The sequence below is a fragment of the Rutidosis leptorrhynchoides genome, chromosome 3 (genome assembly GCF_046630445.1).
Source record: "Rutidosis leptorrhynchoides isolate AG116_Rl617_1_P2 chromosome 3, CSIRO_AGI_Rlap_v1, whole genome shotgun sequence".
In the NCBI taxonomy this organism is placed as follows: Eukaryota; Viridiplantae; Streptophyta; class Magnoliopsida; order Asterales; family Asteraceae; genus Rutidosis; species Rutidosis leptorrhynchoides.
In genome coordinates, this window is record NC_092335.1 from 371,481,654 (window position 1) to 371,499,629 (window position 17,976).

Here is a 17,976-nt window from a genome sequence, read left to right on the forward strand (position 1 = left end):
TTTCAATAAATTGTGTTTGAGATTCAACTAGCTTAAATACCACTTCTTCCAGATTTGACTTCTTCTCGTCGGTTTGTTGTGGTGGTTTATATAAGCCAGGTCTTTGTTGATTGAAAGTGTTGTTTTTAGTTGGTTGGTTATTCGGACCTTGTTGGTTATACGAGTTATTGTCGGGTCCTTTTGGATTGTAAAGAATGTTTTGATTTCGATTGAAGTTTGGCCTTGGTGGTTGATAATTATTCTGATAACTATTTTCCAGCCTTTGGTTCATGTAGACAACATTCTCACATTGTTCTATCGTTTGTTCAATGTGACAGTCTTTCATTAAGTGTGGTCCACCGCATTGCTCACAACTGATTCGTATTGCGTGAATATCTTTATTCATTTTTTCCATTCGTCTCTCGAAAGCATCTATTTTTGCGGAAACGGAATCAAAGTTATGGCTAGAATCGGCTCTAGCCGCTTTAGATGAACGATATATATCTTTCTCTTGGTGCCACTCATGAGAGTGGGAGGCTGTGTTATCAATAATTTTGTAAGCTTCAGTTGCGGTTTTCTTCATAATGGAACCACCAGCTGTTATGTCGATGTCTTTTCATGTAGCAACGTTGACACCTTGGTAGAATATTTGTACTATTTGATAAGTGTCTAAACCATGTTGAGGACATCCTCTCAACAACTTTCCAAATCTTGTCCATGCCTCATATAATGTTTCATTTGGTTTTTGCACGAACGTGGCAATTTCTCCTTGAAGTCTCACGGCTTTAGATACCGGAAAGAATCTTTGAAGAAATTTCTCAACTAAAACATCCCATGTGTCAATCGTTCCTTCAGGTAATGATTCTAACCAATCTTTGGCTTCTCCCTTTAAAGTCCAGGGAAACAACATGAGATAGATCTGTTCATCCTCAACTTCTCGGATTTTGAATAGTGTACAGATCCTATTAAACGTACGAAGATGTTCGTTTGGATCTTCCTTCGGCCCACCACTATATTGGCACTGATTAGTTACCATGTGTAGGATTTGTCCTTTGATTTCATAATCTGGCGCATTAATGTCTGGCTTAATAATGGCGTGACCTTGGCCCGTGCGTGTGGCTCTCATTCGGTCTTCCATACTTAGAGGTTCCAGATTTTCCATAATTGAATTTGTTGAATACGAATCACTAGAAGATTCTGATTTAATGGTTTGTGGTTCAGGAGGAATGATTAGTGGTTCTGGATTTTAGAATTGTCCCTGAATATTCTCCGGATTCTCAATTGTGAGGTCGGGTTCAAAAGATGGATTATCGGAAATTTGAGTTGGAGTTCTTGGTCGACTAGATGATGATTCTAAAGAAAAATCAACGGCGACAATATTGGCTAGATGTCTTGATCGAGTTATAGGTGGTGAACGTATGAAAGGTGGTGAACGTTTTACTCGGTGCATTCACTGAATATCCTATTAGTTTTTAAAAGGAAAGAAAAATTATATAAGTTATCCAATTAATAGACTTTTCTGATTTTGCCCACGTTTCGAATAGCCAAAAGATGCAGCAGAGGGGCAGGATTCGTTTGGTCTCAATATAATTGAGTACTGTTTGGCTCCAATAACCCGGTCCACGTACAAATCCAACTATTACTACGAATCAGAATATTTTGATGTCTATCAATTTAACCACTTAAAATAAATTTTCGTAATTTTAAGAGATTTAGATAAGAAGTAGAATAAAAATCTTATCCTAAAACTAGAATAGCGAGAAATAAGAAAGAAAAAAAAAACGCGTCGAAAAAGGTCAAAAAATAAAAGGTCGAAAAATAGGCGTCGAAAAATAAAAATAAGAAAGTAGCGCGAAAAACGGCGTCGCAAAATTCTAAAGCACATAAATCTTAGTCTAAGGAATAAGCACTTAAGGGATTTTACGGCAAACCTAAAAATTCTAGAAATAAAAATAACTATGGCAAAACTAAACTTAATACTAAAAATTGTAACTAGAGTCTAAAAATATAAAGCTAATAAAAAAAAAAAAAATTTTAACTTTTTTTTTATATTTCGTTTTTTAAGGATTTTAAAAATTTTTTTTTTAAAATTTTTTTTTTTATATTTTTTTTTTATATATATTTTTTTTAAAACTTTTTTTTTTTAAAAATTTTTCTTTAAAAAAAAATGATTTTTTTACAAATTTTTTTTTAAAACGAATTTTTTTAAAAAAAAAAAACGATTTTTTTTAAAAAAAAAACTATTTTTTTTTCTTTAAAAAAAAACGATTTTTTTTACACAAATTATTATTATTTTTTTTTTTTAAAAACGAATTTTTTTTTTAAAAAAACGATTTTTTTTACCCAAATTTTTTTTTTAAAGAAATTAATACTTTTTTTATTATTATTATTTTTTTTTCAAAACTTTTTTTTAACTCATTTACTATTCATGAATAGTAAATGAAAAGAAATTAATTAATTTACTATTCACATGAAAGCGACATGATAGAAATTATTAATTGCAAGTTACATAATATACCCCTGAAATATTTAATAAATACGACTTTTTAAAACTTTTACGATTCAAAATAGTAAAAGAAAGAAATTAATTAATTTACTATTCACATGAAAGCGACATTATAGAAATTTTTAATTATAAGTTACATAATATACCCCAAAAATATTTAATAAATACGACTTTTTAAAACTTTTAAAACTTTTACGTATCAAATTTGATTCTAAAATATTATTATATTATTATATTTATTAAATTATTATATTTAAATTAATATATCTTTAATCAATCAAAAACTAAAAAAAAAAAAACTTAAATACCCCGTCAAAACACAAAAAGTGTCCCCGAAATTACTTTTTTTTATAACTATATTTTTACAGATATAAATTAAAAATATAGCGTTTTAGCGCTCCCCGGCAGCGGCGCCAAAAACTTGATGATGTAGCGTGAGGGTACGAAATATACTATTATTTTTAATACAAAATACGTTACAAATTACACAAGTTATTTATTTATTTATAGAGTGGGATATACCTAAACCTTGCTACAACACTATAGGCAGTGTACCTAATCGTAGAGTAGTGTAGTTTTTAGTAAGTCCGGTTCGTTCTACAGGGAGCTGGTGATACTTACTATATTTTTAACAACTATATTTATACAAAATATATATAATTATATAAGTAGTAATATATTATAAAAGGGGAGTTTTACCGTTTAATGACCGGTTTGTCGATTTTAACTAAAGCGTAAAGATAAATGACAATAATTAAAGTGCGTAAAATATATAAATGACGATAAATAAAATAACAATAAATAAAATTGCGATAGGATATGAAATAAAAGGGTTATGCTTATTTAAACTTCCGTAATCATGATGTTTAACGTTTTGATTTTAATTAATTGTTACTCGGGTTAATTGTCCTTTGTCATGGTTTATTTGATACCTATCTGGTTTTTGTCCATAATAGTCCATCGGTCATAAATATAAAGTGCGAGTGTCCTCGTCAAATTACCCTTATACCCGAAGTCAAATATTCCAACTAATTAAGGATTTAAACTGTGACGCAGTTATCACTTCTGTCAACAATTACACCAGTTATCACTGTATGTAATCCACCCCTGTTTTGATTAGATATGAATATTAATTTACCTACTTGATCAGTTTGAATAATCAATTACCCAACCCGAATAATTAATTAAATGATTATAATAGGACAACGTCACTAAATAGGAGAACCATAATCATTATTAATTATTAGGTTAATTAATTTGAAGATAGGTTCGACAGACTCCAATGAGTTGTCACTCAATTAGACAATACCCCCCCATCTATTAATAGTCAATAGTCCAATTTCCACAAGTGTCGGTCTTTTGCCCAAACCTTAATTATGGTACAAAATCCAATAACCCCGTCTTAATATTTAGTCAAACATCACGATTACTTCGGCTTTAATAAGCATAATAATAACTTAGTTACAAGACATTAATTTAAAAAGGAAGAACATAACTTACAGTGATTATTAATCGTGTAGCGTTACACGGACAGAGTTTCGACTTTAAAACCCGTAAAACATTCCTTACAATAACCCAATTATTATTAAACTTAAACTAAAATTAAAATTATAATTATAAATATATATATTACATGTAAAGAGAAAGAAAGAAGAAAAGGTGTTCTTTTCATTACACCGTGAATTTCATTTTATAGACAATTAGTGATTTGAAATTTTCACTTATGACCCCTTAACTATGCTCAATTAACAACTTTTTATTATTTATTATTATTCTTATTATGAATTATTTAAATATTATATTATATTCTTGAGCATAGTTAACTTGTAATTTTAGCTCCGTTGCGTCGAGCGTTGAAAGTTGGTTCATGTCTCGGTTCCGGATTTTCTAACGCCTTTTCGTATAATTTAATATCTTGTACTTTGCATTTTGCGGCTTGTACTTTTGTCATTTTTAGACGTTTCTCATCAATAAATTGAACCTTTTGAATTGTATCTTGTACATTTGAGCTTTTTGGACGTTTGTGTCTTCAAATCTTCGTTTTCGCCTTTTGTCTTCGCACTTATTTATTTAAACAATTACAATGAAAATATAATACAATTACATATGAAAACCTATTATTTAGGAGGGATATTGCTATGAAATATATGTTCCTTTTTAGCCTTATCAAATATATTTAAATAATTCATAATAAGAATAATAATAAATAATAAAAAGTTGTTAATTGAGCATAGTTAAGGGGTCATAAGTGAAAATTTCAAATCAACATTTGCCGATAAAATGGAATTCACGTAGTAATGAAAAAGAACACCTTTCTTCATATTTCTTTCTCTCTTCTGTAATATGTAATATATATTTATATTATAATTTTAATATAAGTTAATTTTAATAATAAAGTTATGGTTTAGTTGGGTTATTGTAAGAAATATTTTACGGGTTTTAAGTCGAAATTCTGTCCGTGCAACGCTACGCGATTAATCATCACTGTAAGCTATGTTCTTCCTTTTTAATTTAATGTTTCGTAACTAAGTTATTATTATGCTTATTTGAGCCGAAGTAATCGTGATGTTGGGCTAAAATATTAAGACGGGGTTATTGAACTTTGTACCATATTAAGGTTTGGGCAAAAGACCGACACTTGTGGAAATTGGACTATTGACTATTAATAGATGGGGGGTATTGTCTAATTGAGTGACAACTCATTGGAGTCTGTCGAACCTATCTTCAAATTAATTAACCTAATAATTAATAATGATTATGGTTCTCCTATTAGTGACGTTGTCCTATTATAATCATTTAATTAATTATTCGGGTTGGGTAATTGATTATTCAAACTGATCAAGTGGGTAAATTAATATTCATATCTAATCAAAACAGGGGTGGATTACATACAGTGATAACTGGTGTAATTGTTGACAGAAGTGATAACTGCGTCACAGTTTAAATCCTTAATTAGTTGGAATATTTGACTTCGGGTATAAGGGTAATTTGACGAGGACACTCGCACTTTATATTTATGACCGATGGACTATTATGGACAAAAACCAGATAGGTATCAAATAAACCAGGACAAAGGACAATTAACCCGAGTAACAATTAATTAAAATCAAAACGTCAAACATCATGATTACGAAAGTTTAAATAAGCATAATCCTTTTATTTCATATTCTATCGCAATTTTATTTATTGTTATTTTATTTATCGTCATTTATTTATTTTACGCACTTTAATTATTGTCATTTATCTTTACGCTTAAAAATATAAAATCGACAAACCGGTCATTAAACGGTAAAAAACCCCCCTTTTATAATAATATTACTACTTATATATATATATATATATATTTATATAAATATAGTTTTATAAAAATATAGTACGTAATCACTAGCTCCATGTGGAACGAACCGGACTTACTAAAAACTACACTACTCTACGATTAGGTACACTGCCTATAGTGTTGTAGCAAGGTTTAGGTATATCCCATCCGTAAATTAATAAAACTTGTGTCATATTTTGTAGTATTTTGTATTAAAAATAATACTATTTCGTACCCTCACGCTATATATTTTGTGTAAAAGCTTGATGTGATAATCTATGAAATATAATACTATTTCTTGAGGAATAATGCTATGAATTATTTAAATATTATATTATATTCTTGAGCATAGTTAACTTGTAATTTTAGCTCCGTTGCGTCGAGCGTTGAAAGTTGGTTCATGTCTCGGTTCCGAATTTTCGAACGTCCTTGCGTACAATTTAATATCTTGTACTTTGCATTTTGTGGCTTGTACTTTTGTAATTTTGAGACGTTTCTCATCAATATATTGAACCACTTGGAGTGTAACTTGTACGTTTGAGCTTTTTGGACGTTTGCGTCTTTAAATCTTCGTTTTCGCCTTTTGTCTTCGCACTTATTTATTTAAACAATTACAATGAAAATATAATACAATTACATATGAAAACCTATTATTTAGGAGGGATATTGCTATGAAATCAAAACAGTTTTACACAAAATATGTTCGTAGGGGGTGTATACAAAATAGTATTAAATTTTTGCAGGAAATACTATTAAATACGATACATTTTTACACAAGATATTTATTTATTTAGAGAACGGATATACTTAAACCTTGCTACAACACTTATAGGCAGTGTACCTAATCGTACAGTAGTGTAGTTTTTAGTAAGTCCGGTTCGTTCCACAGGGAATCTTTTTTAAACAAAGCTCAACGCTATATTAATTTACTTTTATAAAAATACAAATATATATTTAAGTAATATTATTATTATAAAGGGGGGTTTTTACCGTTTAATGACCGGTTTGTCGATTTTAAAACTTTAGTCGTAGTTAAAACCAAATGTAAAATATTAAAAATAAATACAAGACTTAAATTAAAGCGTAAAGTAAATAACGATAAATGAAATTGCGAATAATAAAAGTGCGATAAAATAAACTTGCGATAATTAAAAAGTACGATAATTAAAAGTGCGATTAAATACAATAACAATAAAAATGCGATAATTAGAAGTGCAATTAAATATAAAATAAAGGAAATTAAATATGAAATAAAAGAATTATGCTTATTTAAACTTCTGTAATCATGATGTTTGACGTGTTGATTTTAGTTTTATGCCCATGGGTTAATTGTCCTTTGTCCTGGATTATTTAATATGTCCGTCTGGTTTTTGTCCATAACAGTCCATCAGTCATAAATATAAAATGCGAGTGTCGTCGTCAAATTATCCTTATACCCGAAGTTAAATATTCCAACTAATTGGGGACTTAAACTGTAACAAGATTTTAATACTTTGTTTAATAATTACACCAGGATGTCGACTGAGTGTAACTCAAGGTTTTAATATTTTGTTATCAATTATACCAAGTGTCCTTGTACATAATTTTACCCCTGTTTTAATTATTCTAGTGGCTATTAATCCATTCCCGTGTCCGGTTAAATGAACGATTATACGTACATATAAATATCCCTCCCATCGTGTCCGATCGAGTGTATATGGTAATTTATAGGGACGCCCAATTGTAAATCTTTATATTAACATTAACAAACTATCATTTAGTTAAACAAATATAAAGCCCATTAATAGCCCATAGTCTAATTTCCACAAGTGTCGTTCTTTTGTCCAAACCCCAATTATGGTACAAAGCCCAATTACCCAATTTTAGTAATTAGCCCAACATCATGATTACTTCGTTTTAAATAAGCATAATAATAACTTAGCTACGAGACATTAATATAAAAAGGTTGAACATAACTTACAATGATTAAAAATAGCGTAGCGTTACACGGACAGAATTTCGACTTACACCCTTACAACATTCGCTAACATACCCTTATTATTAGAATTATAATTAAAATTAAAATTAAAATATAAATTATATATATATATTTTACGTATATATGAGAGAAGAAGAAAAAGATTATTCTTTGCGATCAGAATTCGGTTGCTTTTATAGGAAAAGTCGACTTTTGGGGCTCCGCGACTCGTGGCATTTTTGCCTTCAAACTCCGCGAGTCGCGGAGAATGAAATTACAGCTCAGTCGCTTGGAGTCTTTCTCTGCCGACGGTTTTTATTTATAAATATGATATATATATATAATTAATATAATTAATTATATATTATATTATATTTATATACATAGTTAACTTGTAATTTTTAGTCCGTTGCGTCGAGCGTTAAGAGTTGACTCTGGTCCCGGTTCCGGATTTTCGAACGTCCTTGCGTACAATTTAATATCTTGTACTTTGCGTTTTGAATCTTGTACTCTTGTAATTTCGAGACGTTTCTTATCAATAATTGGAACCTTTTTGATTGTCTTTTGTACTTTTGAGCTTTTTGGTCGTTTGCGTCTTCAATTCGTCGAATCTGTCTTTTGTCTTCACCTTTTATTATTTAAACGAATATCACTTGTAAATAGAACAATTGCAACTAAAAGCTTGTCTTTCTTGAGGAATAATGCTATGAAATATATGTTCGTTTTTAGCATTATCAAATATTCCCACACTTGAGCGTTGCTTGTCCTCAAGCAATATCGTCTTGAAATACTAGAATCACTTCTTTATTCTTCACACTTTGTACATCAGTGATTTTCTATACGGCGGTATAAACAATGGTAGTAACGATATGGTTTACAGTCCCACATGACTATAAAAATTTAGATCCATTAAGGAAATTGGATCTTTATGAAAACATTTGATCTTTTGAAAATTAAATCTAGTTTTTACCCTAGATAAGTTTTCCGGAATAACCCTTTACCGGTGTTTGCAAAATATTTTTGTGGGTTTGGTGGGTTTCAGATTTGAAAATTTTAGCTCAAAACTTATGGTTTTGTGTCACCCACTTGCTAACCTTGTATTTGGAAAGCAACACGTCCAATTTACTTGTCCCGTATATTACCTTTCGATAAACTACCGTCCGGTTGTAAAGGAAAGCGTTTGAACAAGCAACTGTTAAGGCAATGTCTCCTGACATGCTTTTAATTATGGTCTATAACGTGTTGGACGCGATTACTATCCTTGGTAGGAGCAATAGTAAAGCTCACCCTTATAATTTTTCGGTATGGCACAAGGTCCTGTCTTTGACCATGCTATGCAACCACCATTCTTACGGTTGACACCCGATTTAGTTCAGGTGACCTAATGAATTCCAGGTGAATTCCTAGGATTTTACGTTCAATGGTAATGAACGCATTGAAAATGGGTTTTCAGAAAACAAATCGGTTTATAATTTTGATCAAAATATTTTCTCGTTCAAGCTCGAGTTTAGATATCATTGAATTCCATGAGTTTGAATTCTCAATCTCAAGGATTGAGTAATATCAGTCTTAAAAGCTGATTTTTAATCTTTAAGGAGATTATCCTTTCTGGGGATCTGATTCATTAGTCTTATCCAGCTAATTTGCATGGTGCCCCCAATTGTACGAGATAAATCCTTCTCATGGTTAGGATAAATCTGACCACTTGGCGACCCTGTTTAATGCTGAGGTCCGTGGATTTCCTGCTGATTTTAGTGATGACTTTTCTAGATTTTTCGTCAACCTACAGCTAGTCTGGACGACAACTTCATGACCTAAATCAAGAAGCGCGTGTCTTTTTCGGAAGACTTTACTTCCTTTTAATGATGGAATTGATTCATCGTGTAGATCCATCTCTTCTTTTCTTTTATCGGGTAAAACAGTTTAGTTTAGTCCAAAGCAAAAGTATTTTCAGTTATTTGTTACAGATATATGTGACATATGTTTAAGATAACTTGGTAAATTTTCCCACACTTGGCTTTTATTTTCCTTTTTATCGTCCTCTATTCCATTTTAAATGAATTTTAACATTTTAGTTTGTTTCTCAATTTATGTCCTTTCCGAGGTAACAATAATTTCGGTGTTAAAACCTAGTTTTATCGTTCATAAATATGTATAAACATGATTTTTAGTTCATTTAATTGAAAATTTTGAAAAATTTTACTAGAATTGGGTAATCAGTATATAAGACTAGGGCTGTTCTTTTTTTATCAGAGAGCACTAGATTCTAATACAACTACTGCTTTACTAGTATTTTTAATGGTAACCAAGTGTTTAAGATAAAAATTTTAAAATTCGAAAGAATTTAACCCCTTCCCACACTTAAGATCTTGCAATGCCCTCATTTGCAAGAAATCAGTAACAATTTAAATTATTGAAGGTGATTTGTGTGAAAATGATTAAATTTTTACCAAATTTTCCAAATATATTGGCGTTTGTTTGCTGAATGATAAATGGTGCACATCATTTGTTCATTCCATCTTGTTGTTATTTCACATATATTTTGCATCTTGTCGTCAAAATTAGTTGCTTTTGCTGAACTTAATGCCAGTCTTTGAAAATGCGTTGTTTTACCCTGTTGTGTACATAAGATAAACTGCAAACATATATACATATTTTTGAAGTTTGGTATATTACCCCACATTCAAAAATTATTAAAATCTAAGAATAAAAGTTAGATAATTATAAAAATGATTACAATATTAACAAAAGTATTAAACGTATCAATAATTACAAATTACAAAATAAATAAAACTAAGTATACTAGGGATGATACTGGTACCAATAGGGGTTCCAGGCATAACCATAGGTGCTATAGAATGCTTCGGCAGGGTCATACGTAGGATATGGTGGCTGCATCTCTATAGACCAAGGAGGGAAGATGGGTTTCGGTGTAGGAATATAGTTTCTACCTATATGTTGGCAATGAGCTATGATTTGGTTCTGATGAACTTGCCATTCTTCAAATGCTCTCTGTCTAGCATTTTCGTATTCCTGAGAAGCTATAAACCTTTGCATTTCTTGCATCTCATTCCCCCCTCCTACATTACCTTGCTGTTGGTTTCTCTCCACCTGTGGATGTCTACCATGGTATCGTACTGCGGCGTTATTTCGCCTCTTCAAAACTTTCGCACCATGGTATACATTTAAACCTATAGTATCGCGGGGTTCTGGTTCTTCTACCAATAATCCCCCCCGACTTATATCCACACCGAGATATTCACCAATCAAAGTAATAAAAATACCACCTCCTATTATGCTATGCGGTCGCATCCCCTGAACCATAGCTGATAAATAATAACCCACACAATATGGTATATTTACAGCGCTTTGTGGGTCTCGAATACACATATGGTAAAACAAATCCTGTTCATTTACTTTTTCCTTGTTCTTACCCCTTTGTGTAATCGAATTAGCTAAAAACCTATGTATCACTCTTAATTCGGCTCTATCTATATCCAAATAAGAGTAATTTCCCCCTTTGAAACGGTGATGGCTTGTCATTTGAATCCACACACCGTGTGTATCAAAATTTTCATTTATCTTTCTACCGTTTAGTATCAATCCTCTACAATCGGCAGACGCTAACTCCTCAGGCGTATATATATGTAAAGCCTGAGCCATGTCCAGTAAAGACATGTGGCGCATCGAACCGCCTAACAAAAATCTAATAAAAGAACGATCGGTTAAACTAGCTACCCGATCATTCAACTCTATACTACATAACAATTCTTCACACCAAACTTTATATACAGGTCTACGCATGGTGAATAAATGTACCCAGTCATTAAAAGTAGAATTACCATACCTCTGTACAAGTAATTCCCTAATTGGCCCGGCCAATTCTACAGCTTCTAAGGGTCCCCATTCTATGACCCTCGGTACCTCAACAACCTTAGAATGAAGAGTATGCAAACCCCTTTGATATTTTGGATAATCTATCCAAAGTCTGTCAAATCTCAGGTTCGGGTGCAACTCTTCCAAGTGCATATCGGAAAAGGTCATGACTGGATGAGGTATATCCTGCTTGTAGTAGTTATCCACCTCCTGTTGTTCCAAATTCTCAGCAGGAGCATTGCGGGCTTGGGATGAAGATTCACCCCTTTCATTCTGCAAAACACATCAAACACAATTTTTGTGCATCCAAATATGCATTAGTGTCAGCAAAATCATCAATCAAAATAATTACAATGACATTATCAATTTATATCAAACTTAAGCTTATTTTCATATTTTCATCAAATCTACACTTTTTCAAATAAGCATATACGAAAATGTTCGCCAAGTTCATAAGCATTCAACTCAAACAACATGTCAAAATAATCATTACTAGCAATTAAACAAGTCTCAAATGGCATTATCTTTCAAAAATCAAGTTCATGAATTTTAGACTTGAAAAAGTCCACTTTAATTCTCAAAATCATGTTTAGGCTCAAAGTTTGGATCATTTAACTACCTAGACATGTTACACTACTCAATTTAGCAACAATTCATGACAAAAATCGGCCATAACCTGTTTATATCAAAAAGCCCCAAATTTGCTCAAGAACACAAACCCTAGATTATTCAAAATTTGAAGTTTAAGGCTTCTAATCATGTTAACTAGCATCAATCTAGGTTATACAAGCATAATACATAAACAATTTAAGCATAATTACACTAAAAAGCATCAAAATCAAATTGGGGAAAAAAATGGCTCAAGGACACTAATTTCGGATTAAATGGTGTTTAGGTGTAGAAATTTACCGTTTTTCTTGAGTAATTCTTAGATAGCATCCTTCTCAACATGATTTTAGCAAAAAATTTGGTGATTAACGGTTAAAAATTGTGATTTTGGGGGTTTTTTCTCGGGTTTTTTTTTGGGTTTTTTTTCAGTTTATTTTCTGTTGTGGGGAGTGAAACTGAGCTGTTGCAGCTCTTTATTTTTTTTCTGTAATCCGACTCCTCCGCGAGTCGCGGCGAATTGCACTTCAAACTCCGCGACTCGCGGAGTTTTTTTTTTTTTTTTTTTTTTTTTTTTTTTTTTATATAATCATTAACTTTTGAAACAATTAAGTACTTAAGTTTAAAATTTTGTTTCCCTTGTTATTTAGGAGGAGGTCGTTTCGGATCGATGTCCTAGTCCGTCCCTCGACAAAATTTTAAAATTTGTCTTTTTGTAGCGATTGTTTTAAAAGCTAAGATTTTTGGGTTTTTTCAATGTTTTTGGCATACTTTAATTCAATAAGATTAAAAATAATGATAATAAAAGTTCTCGTCCCTCTCTCGGGTAAAGCAATTTCGGTTCAAAGACCTAGTCTTCAACTTACGACGAATTTTAAAAATCATATTCTTAACTTAATGAGATAAAGTAAATTTTTGTTTTTAAATTCACACAACTTAAATATAAAATTCAAAATTATTATTAAAAATTCACACCAAACTTAAAATTTGAAATGCATAAAATTAAAAATTCATATTTTAAAAATTAAAAGTTCACACCAATCTTAATTTAAAAATTCATATTATAAATTCACACCAAACTTATATTAATTTTTTTTTTCAAATATTTACAATTTTAAAAATATTGATTTTACAAAGTTTACAATATTTATAAAGGGTTCAAATATTAATTTTAAAAACATGGTAAAAATAAAATTAAAAATCTTTTTGTCTTTTTATCCCACTTTAATCAATCAAATATTATCAAAAATATGCGCCCCTCTTTTCGGTAAAGTAATTTCGGTTCCAAGACCTAATTTAACTCATGACGAATTTTTGAAATATTTTGAGTTGATTGATTAAAGATATTTATACCTTAAGAATAAATGTTAAATTTCGCAGTGATGTAATAAATTTTTGAATGATTACAATAATTTCGGTCGCCAAACCTAATTTTATTCAATACCAATTTAATAATTTTTAGCGAACAAATTAGCGTTTATTATCAAAAGGTTAAAAATAAAAATAAAAACTGTACAGACATACCTGTGAAATAGATTTCTTAGTTATATGATCTATCCCATTCATAAGATAGTCGGTTTAATTGGTTTTCCATGGCTACATAGGCGTAATCTCGAGCATTCAGTGTCTTTTCTTCTAAACATATGAATGGTCCGTCTCTGCATTAAGTAACAAATTCGGTATTTGAATAGGTTTGATTATTTGAACATTTACCTCCATGTGACCATTTTCCGCATTTGTGACATCTTTCTAGGTGTCGTGCTCTTCTTTTTGCTGCGGATTTTGATTTTCTTTTACCAAATTGTAACTTATTATCTTCGCATCTGGATTCTTTTCTAACTCCGTCCATTCTTTCTCTGATTACTGATACTATTTCACTCGGTAGTATGTCATTATTACGTTTAGTGATCAAAGCGTGTAGCATTAGACCATGGTTTAGTTCACAAGCAGTCTTCATATCGTAAAAACCTAAAAAAAATAAAAATTCAGAATGGGGGGAGAAGACTAGTTCTTTAGGGTCTGCTAGGGAAAGACCATTCGGGTTCCATTTTCGAGAACTACACGAAAACAGACAATCTAACTCTAACAGAAATACATATTATCCTTTAAAGACTTGATTCTCCCCACACTTAGTTAGCTGTTGTGTCGAAATTGTGATTAACTTCGTTGTCGACTTCCATCGGACCATGTATGTAATGTTTAACTCTGTGACCATTAACTTTAAATTCAATCCCATTTGAATTTATTAATTCTATCGTTCCGTATGGGAAAACTCTTTTGACTATGAATGGTCCAGACCATCTTGATTTCAATTTTCCAGGAAATAGCTTGAATCGTGAATTGAAAAGAAGAACTCTGTCTCCTTCTTTAAATTCTTTTGAACTTCTGATTCTTTTATCATGCCATTTCTTCGTTCTTTCTTTATAGATTAACGAATTATCGTATGCTTCATGTCTTAATTCTTCTAATTCGTTTAGTTGACTTAATCGTAGACGTCCGGCTTCATGTAAATCAAGATTACATGTCTTCAAAGCCCAAAATGCTTTGTGTTCAATTTCTACTGGAAGATGACATGCTTTTCCATAAACAAGTCTAAAAGGTGTGGTTCCAATTGGAGTTTTGTAGGCTGTTCTAAAAGCCCAGAGTGCATCCTCCAATTTAATGGACCATTCCTTCGGATTTGATCCTACGGTTTTCTCTAGAATACGTTTTAAAGCTCGGTTGGTATTTTCAACTTGTCCACTTGTTTGTGGATGATATGCGGTGGAGATTTTATGAGTTACTCCATATCTTTTAAGAACTTTCTCAAGTTGATTATTACAGAAATGAGTACCCCGATCACTTATTAAAGCTTTCGGTGTTCCAAACCTTGCAAAAAGACGTTTTAAAAAGTTGACTACAACTCGTGCATCGTTAGTTGGGAGAGCTTGTGCTTCCGCCCATTTAGATACATAATCAATGGCTACGAGTATATATAGATTATTATGAGATTTTGGAAATGGACCCATAAAGTCAATACCCTAAATGTCAAATACTTCACATACTTGGATGACATTTTGTGGCATTTCATCACATTGATTTATTTTTCCGGCCCTTTGACATGCATCATAGGATTTGCAAAGTAGGTGTGCGTCTTTGTAAATTGTAGGCCAATAGAATCCAGCATCATAAACTTTTCTTGCTGTTAGTTGAGGCCCATAATGCCCTCCTGTTGGTCCTGTGTGACAATGGTTTAATATTTTACTAGCTTCATCTCCAAATACACATCGGCATATTATTCCATCGGGACAACTTTTAAACAGATGTGGATCTTCCCAGAAATAGTGTTTTATATCACTGAAGAATTTCTTTCGTCTTTGGTACGATAATCCTTTTTCAAGGAATCCACAAACTAAGTAGTTTGCATAGTCTGCAAACCATGGGATTTCTTTATAATCTATCTTCAATAGATATTCATCAGGAAAGTTGTCTTGTATGGCCGATTCATTTAGAACTTCTAACTCAGGATTTTCAAGACGAGAAAGATGATCAGCGGCGAGATTTTCTGCTCCTCTTTTATCTCGGATTTCAATATCAAACTCTTGTAAGAGTAAGATCCAACGGATTAATCTTGGTTTAGCATCTTGTTTTGAAAATAGGTATCTAAGAGCAGAATGGTCGGTATAGACCACCGTTTTTGCTAGAACGAGATATGATCGAAATTTGTCAAAAGCAAAGACAATAGCAAGGAGTTCTTTTTCAGTAGTTGTATAGTTCGTTTGTGCTCCTTGTAACGTCTTACTAGCATAATATATAGGTTGAAATCGTTTTTCAATCCTTTGTCCTAAAACGGCTCCCATTGCAAAATCACTTGCATCGCACATTAGTTCAAATGGTAGATTCCAATTTGGTGTTATCATGATCGGTGCATTAGTGAGTTTCTCTTTAAGAATATTAAAAGATTTGATACACTCATCTGAAAAGATGAATGGAGCATCCTTTTCTAGGAGTTTATTCATAGGAGTGGCAATTTTAGAAAAATCTTTTATGAAACGTCGGTAAAAACCGGCATGCCCTAGAAAACTCCTAATTCCTCTAACATTGGTGGGATGTGGAAGTTTAGCAATTACATCTACTTTAGCTCTATCCACTTCAATTCCTTCTTTTGAAATTTTATGTCCAAGAACGATGCCTTCTTTAACCATGAAATGGCATTTCTCCCAATTAAGTACTAGATTTGATTGTTCGCATCTAAGAAGCATTCGTTCAAGATTAGCTAGACATGATTCAAATGTATCACCGAAGACTGAAAAGTCATCCATGAAAACTTCCATGCATTCTTCTATCATGTCGTGAAAAATCGCCATCATGCACCTTTGAAAGGTTGCAGGGGCGTTACAAAGTCCAAATGGCATGCGTTTGTAAGCAAAAGTACCATAAGGGCACGTGAATGTGGTTTTCTCTTGATCTTCGGGTGCTATTGGAATTTGAAAATATCCGAAAAATCCATCTAGAAAACAATAGTAACTATTTCCGGCTAATCTTTCCAACATTTGATCTATGAAAGGTAAGGGAAAGTGATCTTTTCTGGTGGCGTCATTTAATTTTCTATAATCAATACACACACGCCATCCTGTTACAGTCCTAGTAGGAATAAGCTCATTTTTTTCATTTGTAATGACAGTCATGCCACCTTTCTTAGGTACGCATTGAACTGGGCTTACCCATGGACTATCAGAGATTGGATAAATTAAACCTGCATCTAGCAGTTTAATAATCTCTTTCTTAACTACATCTTGCATATTAGGATTTAGTCTTTGTTAGCGTTGCACATACGTTTTATGACCTTCTTCCATAAGGATTTTATGTGTGCAATACGAAGGACTTATTCCTTTAATATCATGAATCTTCCATGCAATGGCTGGTTTATGAGCTTTCAACATAGAAATGAGTTGTGATTTCTCATTTTCAGTAAGAGAAGACGATATTATTACAGGTAATTCAGATTCACCATGTAAATAAGCGTATTCCAAATGGTTTGGAAGTGGCTTTAACTCTAATTTCGGAGGTTCTTCTATCGATGATTTGTATCGATATCTGTCTTCTTCTTTTAGCATTTGAATTTCTTCTGTTGTTGGTTCATATCCATTAGCTATAAGTGTAGCTAACATTTCAGCTTCATCAATTGGTTCATTACCTTCTCCTAAAGAACATTCTCCTGTTCCTTGTAATTCTGGAAATTCTTCTAATAATTCTGCATGTGCATCTATAGTTTGAATATAATAACATGTATCATCTGCAGATTGTGGTTGTTGCATTGCTCTATCAACTGAAAAGGTAACACTCTCATCCTCTATACTTAGGGTCAGTTTCTTACCGAACACGTCTATCATTGCTTTAGCCGTGTTTAAGAATGGTCTTCCTAATATGAGAGGAAATTGAGAATCTTCTTCCATGTCCAAAACAACAAAATCTACTGGAAATACTAAAGTACCAACTTTAACTAGCATGTTCTCCATTATCCCTCTAGGATATTTTATTGATCGATTGGCTAATTGTATGATTATTCTGGTTGGTTTCAATTCTCCAAGGTCTAGTTTAGTGTATAGTGAACACGGCATTAGATTTATACTAGCACCTAAGTCTGCCAATGCTTCTATTGAACTAAGACTACCCAGAAAACATGGAATTGTGAAACTTCCTGGATCAGATAGTTTTTCTGGTATCTTATTCAACAGCACTGCTGAACAATTAGCA

General features: G+C 31.9%; 1 non-coding gene across 1 annotated transcript; it reads left to right on the plus strand.

Moving 5' to 3' along the window:
- Positions 1-650: 650 nt before the first annotated feature.
- LOC139903143 (small nucleolar RNA R71) lies at positions 651-757 on the plus strand. Its single transcript, XR_011777986.1, has one exon. It is a non-coding gene; the product is annotated as a small nucleolar RNA R71 (small nucleolar RNA).
- The last annotated feature ends 17,219 nt before the right edge of the window (positions 758-17,976 follow it).